This window comes from Octodon degus, unplaced genomic scaffold (genome assembly GCF_000260255.1).
Source record: "Octodon degus isolate 3935 unplaced genomic scaffold, OctDeg1.0 scaffold00087, whole genome shotgun sequence".
In the NCBI taxonomy this organism is placed as follows: domain Eukaryota; kingdom Metazoa; phylum Chordata; class Mammalia; order Rodentia; family Octodontidae; genus Octodon; species Octodon degus.
Genome location: NW_004524663.1, coordinates 10,721,111 through 10,732,987, shown reverse-complemented (window position 1 = coordinate 10,732,987; position 11,877 = coordinate 10,721,111). Strand labels below are relative to the sequence as shown.

Here is an 11,877-nt window from a genome sequence, read left to right as displayed (position 1 = left end):
TATATATATGTCACCACTTTAATCATACTCAAAGGTATCAGAAAACACAGCTAACATTGTTAAGTACAAGTCAGGAAAAAAAAGGAGATCTAGATAAGATCATGGTAATAATGTAAGAAAAAATACAACAACACAGTAAAAGTGTGAAATCTAAGTCCAACATATTGCATGCTTTGGTGCAATATACAATACAGAATACAGAAACAATCATAGGAAATTGAGAAATGTAGTAATAAAATATGAAAAAGTGAACATAATTTTAAATCTCATAACAAAACGTACCTCAGTTGATTTTTTTTTTTTTTTTGGTAACACCTTTGATATGTAACTCACATGCCATGAAGTTCATCCATTCAGTGTATTCAATTTGAGTTTTAAGCTATCACAACAATCTAATTTTAAAACATTTTCATTAACCTAAAAAAATTTCCAGTCAGGCGTGGTGGGGCACACCTGTAATGCCAGCACTCAGGGGACTGAGGCAGGTGGAGGCAGGTGGATCATTGTGAATTAGAGACCAGGCAGGGCTACAAAATGAACTTAAGGCAAGCCTGAATTTCATGTAAGACCCTGTCTCAAAAAGACCAAAAAAAAAAAAAAAAAGAAAAGAAAAATCTCCATATTCATTAGCAGTCACACCCAAAAACCCTTATTTATTCCCCAACTGAAAGTTATTAGTGTATCTTTACAAATTTGTCTATTCTGGATATACTTTCTACTTCAAATAATGGAGTCTTCTCACAATGCTAGCATAATGTCTTCAGTGCTCATCCACAAAACATGATAGATCAGTAATTTTTTCCTTTTCATTGTGGAGTTATTTCATTGCACTAACATACCACATTTTAATTATCCATTCATCACATGATAAACCATTTATTTCCTTTTTTGTTAATACAAGTAATGCTGCTGTGAACAATTATGTAAAAAAGCTTATAGATATGTATTTATTTCACATATATAACTAGTAATAAAATTACTGAGTTGCATAGTAACACATCATCTTTTTCAAAAATGGCTAAGTTTTCTTCCAAAGTGACTGTACCATTTTACATTTTGGGCAACAATATATAAACTAGTGCAAATCCTTCCCAATATCTGTTAACATCTATCTTATTTTTTCCATCTTAGCAGATCAATTGTTATCCCACTAGGGTTTTAACCTACATTTCTCTAATAACCAATGAATTTGAAGCCCTTTTCATATGCTTATTAGAAATATGAATGTCTTCTTTGGAGAAACATCTGCTCACGTCCTTCAAGTTTTTTTTACAACATGAATTGGAATGTATTTGATTTGTAAGAGTCCTCTGCATATTCTACAAATAAGAACTTTATCACGCATGATTTACAAAGACTTTCTTTCATTTTATAAGCTTTCTTTTGTCATTCTTCACAGTGTCCTTTGTTACACAGATTTTTTTTAATTTTGAAAAAGCTCAACTTACTCATTTTTCTTTTTGCACTTCAGTTTTTGGGATTGTACACAAGAAACCACAACCTACCTAAGTACCCAGAGACTTGCTCTTATGTTTCTATGCCTTCTGCCTATAGCTTGTCTCCCTCAAGTATGCCAATTATGTGAACATTTGGTTTTAATGATGTCCCTGAAATCTTGCATGTCCTACATTTGTTTTATTTTTATTAAATGTAACTTTATCAACCTTATCTTCAAGCTTTGATATTCTTTATTCTATTTGATCTAGTATGTTAATGAGGCTTCCAATTGAGTTTTTAAAATCTGATTTAGCAACTTTTCATTTCCAAGATTTCTGGTTTTTTGGGCAGAACTGGGGATTGAACTCAGGCCCTTGCGCTTGCCAGGGAAGTGCTTATTCTACTGAGCCATGTCCCCAGGCCCGTGGTTTGTTTTTTTTTTTTTTTTTTCAAAGTCTCTCTTTACTGAATTTCTCATTCAAATCCTCCATTGTATTCAATTCATGCAATCGTTTATCTGTATTGTCTTGGAATTCATTGCATTCTTAAAAAAGTCATTCTTTTATTTGCCATTTCACCCACTTCAATATCTTTGGAATCCATTATGAGAAAATTAGGAATGGTAGTCAGCATCTTCTTGCCTTTTCACATATCTTGTTTACCTGTGTAGAGATCTGTGCATCTGTTGTGACGGATATCTATTCCACTATTTTCTGACAGTCTTATTAGTAAGTGGCCTTCACCATGTATCTTGAGGCACCAGATTGTTGTATACAATTCAATCTAATTTCACCTGGACTTTGCAATATAATCTTTCTATGGGATTTAACACAACATATACCTTATTGAAGCTTAAGGAACCCACCTTCCTTGTACATCTACACAAGTGGTATCTTCTGGTAATTTGGGCAGGTATAGAGTAGTATAATGTGTTAGGTGTAGCCTCTACAGTGACTCCTGTATTGGAGTAGAAGTCTCTATCAGGTGGTGGGGATTTCCATGGGTGCTGGTAATATGAGGTATGTCATTTGATACACAAATATACTGGCTGTCCCAAACACGATGAAAGGCCTGAAGCTTCATGCACTGGGTAGACACTAGTGCAATGCCAGACATTTCACACAGGTAGCCCAGGCCTGGATCACAGCTCCTTGTCTGTGGCACTCATATCCACTTGTCAGTTGTGTGCAATATGACAGATAAAGAAATGGAAAAAAAAAAAAAAAAGAAGAAGAAATGGAGCACACTAGCATGTGTGATGTCCACAACAATTGTTATTTCTTTCTGCTGTTGGGGGTGACTTTCTAGGAGCAGAGAAATCAGATTGCCCTGTGCTCATGTGGGGAAAGGTTATTGGCTGGGCATTGTATGTCCTCTATACTTTAAAATATCGCCAAAGCCTGAATGGAACTAGGTGGAGACGAGCTATGTGCAGTTCCTCTCAGTTGAGCAGGAATGCAGGCCAGCAGCAAAGCATTCACTCAATATGCACAAAGCTCCATCCTCAGCCCCATTAAAAGAAAAACATTAATAAAAATTATAGCAACTTGACGGAGAGAGAAATAAAAGGAATGATTGGAAAGAAAAATGAAATTATCATTATTTGCAGATGACATGATATTCTACATAGAATACCCAAAAAAGTCGACCAAGAGATTTGTAGATTTAATGACCAAATTCAGTAGTGTAGCAGGATACAAAGTCAATACTCAAAAATCAGTAGCATTTCTATACACAAACAATGGATACACTGAGAGAGAAATTAGGGAAACCACACCTTTTACAATATTCAAAAAAAAGTGAAATAGGTAGGAATCAGTCTCACAATGGAAGTAAAAGACTTATACAGTGAAAATTACAGTACTCTGAGAAAAGAGATAGAAGAGGGTTTCAGAAAATGGGAAAATACTCCCTGCTCCTGGATAAGAAGAACCAACTGTGAAAATGGCCACACTCCCAAAATTATTATACAAATTCAATGCAATCTTGATTAAAATACCATTAATATACCTCACAAATTAAAGAAAAAATTTCTAACATTCATCTGGAACCAGAAGAGACCCAGAATATCAAAAGAAATCCTGGGAAACAAAGGATAGGCAGAGGGTATCACAATCCCTGCCCTGAAATTATACCACAAAGGCACTATGATAAAATCAGCATGGTACTAGCAAAAAAAAAAAAAAAAAAAAAAAAAAAAAAAAAAAAAAAAAACAGACCTGGGGATCAATGAAACAGATTAGAAGATGCAGACACAACTACAAACACACTCAGCCACCTTATCTTTGACAAAGGGGCCAAACATATTCACCAGAAGAAACATAGCCTCTTTTAGTAAATGCTGTTGTAAAAACTGGGTTTCCACAAGCTGAAGGCTAAAATGAGACCATGTCTATCACCATACACTAAACTACAGTCAAAATGGATCAAAGATTTAAATATTAACACAGAAACAGTAAATTTGGGGGGAAATGTAGGTAGAAATCTTAAAAACATAGGGGTAGGTAGAGAGTTCATGAACAAAAACCAAACTGCACAGAAAATACTTCAAAGAATCAACTGGAATCTCATCTCTTTTTTCCTTTTTTTTTTTTCCAGAACTGGGGATTGAACTCAGGTGCCAGGCAAGCGTTTATTCTACTGAGCTATCTCCCTGGCCCCAAGGAATCTCATCTCTTTGAGGTTTCCATACTTCAAAGCAAATCTTCAAAAGGGTAAAAAGAAAATCCACAAACTGGGAAAAAATTACAGCTAACAGTCCCTCTGACAAAGGACTTCTATGTAGAATATATAAGAATTTTTAAAAAATCAGGCCCCTAAAATTCAAAGACTCAACCCAAAAATGGGCATCTGAAATGAACACACACTTCTCATATGAAGACATACAAATGGCAAATAAATATATGAAAAAATGTTCAACATCATTGATCATTCAAGAAATGCAAATTAAAACAGTGAGATTCCATCTCACCTCAGAAAGAATGGCTATTATCAGAAAACGAACAATAACAAATGCTGGAAGGGCTGTGAGGGAGAAGGAACCCTTCTCTACTGTTGGTGGGAGTGCAGACTGGTATAACAACTTTAGAAAAATCAGTATGGAGATTCTTCAAAATCTAGGATTGGAGGTCCCATTCAAGCCATCTATTTTGCTCCTGGGCAGTTTTCCAGAAGAACTGAGAACATCTTACCACAGCAATTTATGTGCACCCATGTTTATAGCAGTGCAATCTGACATAGCTAAGCCTTAGAAACCACCCAAATGCCCATCCACTGAGGAATGGATAAAGAAGATGTGGTCTCTTTACACAATGGAGTATTATTCAGCTATTAAAAGGATAAACTTGAGGCTTTAATTGGTAAATGGATCAACTAGAGACCATACTCTCAAGTGAAATATATCAGACCCGCATGTATAAATAGCATATTGTCTCCTTAGTGTAACAACCTGAAAGAGTAAATAAAATCTGAAGGGTATAGTAGATACTATGAAAAGGGAGTGTACTTCTTCAAAAGGAAAAAAAATTACTCAGATAAGGACAGAACAGGGTGTGGGGAAGAGATATACCTATGTATATAAGCAGGATGGTTTGGATAATTATACTGTGAATTTCTGTTGGACTATGGAAAAGAGCAATTAATGCTTAATTTGTTTTGTCTTTTTTTTCTTTTAATTTTTTATAATAATTTTTTGTTTCTTTTTCCAATTTTACATGCATATGTCTGGTAATCTGAACAACTAATGTGAAGATAGCAACATGCAATATAACAAATACTGTTGAATTGATATTATTTTGTTTAGTGAAATTCTGTATCATTTCTAAGTTTTTGTTTTACTTTTTTTCTTTGTATTTAGTACAGGGTCTTCAGGGTCTCACTACACAGATCGGACTCACAGTGATTCTGTTTTCAGCTTCCCAAAAGCTGGGATTATAAGTGTGCAACACCATGCCCAGTCTCAATTGGTGCGCTCCAGGGGCAGGGCCAGCACAGCATGCAGGGGATCAAACCCTGGTCCCTGCATCTGCCTAGGCAGGCGCTTTAATCTGCTGAGCTATCTGGTCAGCACTTTTATTACTATTTTGTATTCTCTTTAAAAAATAAAAACAAATAAATTTAAAAGAATAACAACAGAAGAAAAAAAAGGAAAAAAGTATAAAATAAAACATAGTGATAAACCCAGGCATAATGGTAAATGCCTATAATCCTAGTTTCTCAGGAGACTAAGGCATGAGGATTACAAATTTAAAGTAAGCTTAAGCAACTTAAGGACGTCCGGTCTCAAAACAGAATTTTGTTTTAAAAAAAGTCACTAGATAGAGCTCAGTGGTAGAACACTTTCCTAGTATGCAAGAGACCTTGGTTCAATTACTGGGAGTAGGGGTGGATAAAAGTAAAAATAAAATATTTTAAATTAAAAGACAAAATTAAACAAACAAAAAAAGTGAGGGGAAGACAGAAAAAATTTAAAAGAATAAAGTATAAATAAAAAAATAAAAATGTACTCCCTGTTGAAATATTCGAACTAGGAAGGTAGAGTATAAGATAGACATTTATGCCAATCAAAGCTTCTCTCCTAGTCCACTTAGGCTGTGTGTTTGCTGGACAGACAGGAAGAAGCGATTAGTCAACCCTCAGGTCTTCATGCTGTGGTACCCTCCCCCCCATGACTAGCAGGAGTGATTTGTGGCTGAAGATAGAATCCCTCAGCTGCTTTACACCTAAAAGGAGCTAACAATATGCTCAGTAAGTAATGATTCTCTCAGTAGCCTTTTAGGCTGTGCACTGAAGGTCCAGCAAATACTGGATCTGCCTGCCAGGTGTCCCCAGATACTCATTCACACAGGTAGAGAAAAGCAAGGAGCTGCAAGAATTTGTGCTTGGATGAGACGAGACAACATTCTATACAACACACTGCAGACAATCTTGTCTCCCAGATCTGGCTCCTATGTGAAACAGGGGCTTGTGTTAGAGTCTTCCACCTGAGCCAAACTAACTCATGAAACAACCATCCATTGAGCCTATACAATGAAACTACTATGGGGCCCAGGGGCCCAGAGTCATAAAAATGCAGACACCTCTGATCTTCAGAGCAGTAAACTCAAATGCCAAAACCTTTTTTAGAAGGGGTTCCAATCACAGCTCAGTATAAATGTACTAGGAAGTGCAGGGAACTTCTCAAAAGCTAGTTTGTAACACAGTTCCCAGATATCTTATCCATGTAGACTTTCTGTCTGTGAGGTACTGATTTCTGCCCTGCTGGAGCTTGTGGTGGTTCTCCTTCTTACACCTCACAAGGAGGGATACCGCACGGAGGGACGCCTCCTTCATCCTCCCATAAAACCATGGTGCTGGGGGAGCTCTGTGTCTCCTGCTAGTCTGTTATCCAAAATCTGTGTTTCTCAGGTCTCTATTATTAAACTCGAATTCCCATAGATCTTACCTCAGCAAACAGCTACACATCTGTTCTGATTTTATCTCATGGAGAAGCAGGTGAGTACTAGGTGCCTCTCATCCATCATCTTGGATTCTTCCTCTCATTTTCTGGTATATAGCGTTTTAAATTTTCAACACACTTGTATCTGAATATCAAGCATGACTCTTACAGACAACACATATTTGAATGTTTTCTTTATTTTATTTTTTACATATTTGAATGTTTTTATCTATCCCTTCTGCCTTGTGCATGTTCATTTGTCTATTTGTTTGGACAAATAAATCTTGCTATATAATTTAGGATAGCCTTGGATTTACTATGTTACCTAGTCTGTCTTCAAACCTAGGTGATCCTCCTGCCTCTGACTTTCAAGGTTTGGGATTATAGGTATGCACCACCATGCCTGCTCAGAATTCTGGCCTCTGAGTATCTTAATCCATTTGCACTTAAGGAAATTACTGTTAAGGTCAGATTTACATCTTTCACTTCTTTCTATAAAGCTTCTTGTTGTTCATCTAGTCCTTCATTACTGCTGTCCTTTGTGTTAAAAATTTTTTTGTCTGTCATTTCAGGTCCTTTTCTGTTTCTTTCACTATATACTCTTGAGTTATTAGAAGCTGCCCTGGGGATTATAGTTAATTTAGTTTTTATTAATGCTATATTAATTACATCAATATGCAAAATGTTTCATTCTCTTTTGTACTATTACCATATAAATTATATTTAAATACATCATAAACCCGATGGTATTTATTAGTAAAATTTAATACTCTTAAGTCAATTTTAATCTCAGTACCCCCCTATATTCCCCTTCCCCTCTCCAGAAGCTCATCTTCTGGTTTCCTGTCATCTCTCCTTCATGATACTCATACTTTTAACTTATGTATTTTTATGTCTCTCATAAGAGAGAAAATGTGATATTTAACTTTTTATGACGGTTCCTACTTCTATCCATTTTCCTAAAAATTACATGATTTTATTCTTCTTTATGGCCAAGTAATCCTATTGTGTATATGTACATTGTCTTTATTCATCAATCTTCAACTGCTTTAAACTACTGCTCTTTCATGTTGCCTTATTTTTATATTTTTAAATAAATTTGGTAATCCAATATACACATGAAACTGTGCTGAGAAAAATTAAAGTTAAAAATTTTAATTTCATAAATTAATAAGTGTTAGGAAGCCTGGAGAGGTCTCATTCACAGGAGGGAGCTGGCCAGTCTTTGTACACGTACACACTGCAGAAACACGCCTGTGCTATCATGAAGTGCACTTGTACAAATGAGTGGGGCGATACAAAGTCTCAGTACGAAAATAAGATTTTCTCTGAAAACACATTTTTTGGCACAGATTAAAAAAAATTGTGTGTCAGGGAAATCTGATTTTTAAGTCATAATTATATATTCATATTCATACACACACACACACACACACACACACACACACACACACCCCAAGTTCTGCATATCACACCAAGGAAAGAAATCACATGTTTGCTCCTATTCCACTGTAAGCTGAACATCCTGGTGAGTCAAAGGTAGTGGTAGCAGGAGTTAAGTGACACATCCAATGAGCAAGGGAAGAGGAGGTGGAGGGGAATTCTTAAAAACAAAAATGAATTCCACTGCCCTCTTTCCTTGAAAAAGAGAAAAACCCAGCTCCAAGGTGTCCGTGAGCCCAGCAGGTCATGGCATATCCTGTGCAACAGTATCATGTAAACATACAAGGCAGCAGCAGCTCCGCCCAGGGAGGTCAGTCCCTGGCAGCTGGGCAGGTATGGAGGCTGGCGTCTGGTGTTCAATGTTACTTTTGTTTGTTTTGAGACAGGGTTTCACTATGCAGCTCAGGCTGGCCTTGAGCTCACTTGGTAGCCCTGTCTGGACTTGAAATTGTGGCAATCCTCCTGCCTCGGCCTCTTGAATGCTGGGATTACAGACTAGCGCCACCACACTTCACCATGTTATTTTGATACAACTCCTACAATTCTTAAAGGGAAGTAAGGTTTTTTAATTATAAAATCTTTTGAAAAAATATGTCTTTTTTTATATATCTTCCTTTGGATAGTTTCTGGATAGAGTCTTGGAACTTCTAGTAATAGGTAACTATTGATATATGACTCCTTAATTTTAGATAAAGAGAGTTCATTTGTACTCCAATTTGGTATAAGAAATCATTTCTAATTCTTAAGAAGGAAATAGCACACTGGCCCACAGGTCAAATCTGGCCTACTGTCAGTCATAGGAAATAAAACATCACTGGGATACAGCTATGGCCACTCAATTATATGTTGTCTGTGGTTTCTTTTATACTACCATAAGAGAATGAATGGTCACAATAGACACAATGCAAAAAAAAAGCCTAAAATATTTACTATCTGTCGCTTAAAAATAGTGCTGACCTTTGTTGGTTTTTTGTTTGTTTTTTCAGTACAGGGTCCATAGGGTCTCACCACACAGATCAAACTCATAGTGATCCGCCTATTTTCAGCCTCCCAAGCACTGGGATTACAGGCGCATACCACCATGCCCAGTCTCAGTCACCATTTGAGCACACCCCGGGGGACAGGCTGGCACAGCAGACTGGGGATCAAACCCTGGTCCCTGCACCTGTCTAAGCAAGTGTTTTAGTCTGCTGAGATACCTGGCCGGCCTGAGTGTTGACCTTCGAACATGCATTTTAAGATATATTTTGATGATTCCATAAGATATGTAGATTAAATCATGCAGATTTAAAATAAAAACAATTCATCCAGTATTTCAATTGCAGAAAGGTAGATTGAAACTCCTTAACTGAACGCCTCCAAGTTCTGGTGTGTGGGTGTATAAGTAATGTTGAGGTTATAAAATTACTAAAATATTTCTAAGTCATTAGACATTTTTAAAGAACAATGAAGCAGTTTCATTCTAAAATCAAGTTTTAGAGAAAATGATATTCTTAATATATTGATATCCTGTCAATCCCATAATGCATACTAACAAGCTTTTTAAAATAATACAAATATGTGGACTCAAAATCAAAAGTGTTAGGAATGTGGCTCAGTAGTAGAGTACCTGCCTTATACATATTAAGTCTTAGGTTCAGGCCCCAAAACTGCAAAACTAAAAATTCAAAACACATAAAAGTCTCAATTTTCAGTAGTTTTAATTCTAGTTACCTTTTTGCTATTAGTTTGTATTTTTAGTGACCTGTTTTCTGGTGGCATTTACAAACAGTGATATTTTAAAATACTGATAACAGATCTAACACTCTATAGTTTTTCACAATTTGTACATTCAGAATTATGTTTGTTCTTTGTTCACAGTCCTTAAATATTTTACTTATTTTTCTTATTTTGCTATACTGGCTAGAAATCCCACTAAAATGCTGAAGTCATGTAGTGATGGGCGCACAAAGTTTGTCTTTTTTATCTTGTCATATTTTCCCTCTCATTAGCTATATCCATAGCCTGCCTTCTTTTTCATTTGTTGTTGTTTTGAGACTGAATCACTGAATCTCTAAATTCCATGGGCCAGGGTCAAATTTTCTATCCTCCTGCCTCTCGAGAGTGCTGGTAGGACTACAGCGCTCTGACCCATGGCACCCAGCTTTGTCGTTCATTATAAAGAGACTATATCTAACATTTTACCATGAAAAATACTATGTGGCATTGAAAGATATTTTTTATCATTTTAAAGCGGTCTCTTTTCAATCTTTATTAATAACTCCCCTTTCTTTTTTCCTTTATTTTATAATCCTGAATTATTTCACAATGCTTTTACTGTCTCTGCAAGGAACACAGGTCTATTTTCTAAGAGTCACCTATAATTTAAAAATCACCAGAAACTCATGAAGAACACATGTGACAGAAGAATTGGAAATACTGCAAAATTACTTTTCACAAAGGTTAAACACTGTTAGATTTTCAAAAGCTTATTAATCAGGAGAGGTTGTCAGCTTCACAGTTACAAGGACTTACTGTTCTCCTATCTAGTGAAACTAAGCTTTTGTTTTTTTTCCAAAGGCCATTAACTATTCTTTTGTAGAAATAACTTTATGCACTTTAATTAATTAATTATGGGCATAGTATTTTTAATTTTATATTTTTAAGAATACTAACCTTTTATTTGACTTGCTAAAACTATCTTCAAAATTTGCTTTTTGAGGAGGGCTTGCAAGTTACCTCAGCTGTTTAAGTGTCTGCTGGGGCAAACCCAGTCAGGCCCAGAGGACCGCGGTTTCGGTTCGATCCCCAGCTCCCCATGCCTTACCAGACCTGCCCTTAAGGCATCCTGAGTCAGCCAAAAAAAATAAACCTTTTCAACTAAAAAATAAAACAATAAAAAAATAAAAAAAACCTTTCTTTTGAATTCTAAGAATTTATTTTAATCCTCAAAAATTAAAATTTTTATACTAGCAATCAGAGCTACATGATTTCTACTGCTCTAATGCTAATTTGTTTGAAATGAGAAAGCTCAAAAACAGGTAACTGTATATTTTTATGCAGTTAGGGAGGAAGGAAAGAAGCAATGCAACACTAAACTTTACTGAGAGCCCAAGTAACAGACACACTGCTAAATATGATGCATACACTCTCTCTTTAATGAGGTACAAATCATGTGACTCAGGCAGTCTTATGAGGCAAACAAGATCTGGCTTTGAATTCTGTCACCTCCTAGCTCTAAGACTTTAAGTAAACACAATTATATATTAAAGTACCAACTTCTTTAACATGGCACTTGAAGAGTTTTATTAGAACATTTTGATAATACATAATATCATAGACACATTCATTTTCTTTTTGTGTGTGTATAAATATCACATTTTTAATGTTTACTGTTAGTATTACAATCATCGTGGGGGATGGTTACATATACATGGCATAGCTTGTTTCTTTTTGCTGTATTTTTTTTCTCCTTAAAATATATATTTCTTTTTTTTTCTTTCAAACCAAATTGGTAGGACAGTTTCAATAATTAACACACTTCATACATTCTTCCTAGTGGTTAATTGCTGTACAAGATG

At 35.7% G+C, this 11,877-nt stretch overlaps 1 protein-coding gene across 1 annotated transcript in view; it reads right to left on the bottom strand.

Annotated features, from left to right (window-relative positions):
* Jak2 (Janus kinase 2) overlaps positions 1-11,877 on the bottom strand; it is a 154,662-nt gene that overhangs the window by 96,991 nt on the left and 45,794 nt on the right. The gene's annotated exons all lie outside the window — the stretch shown is intronic.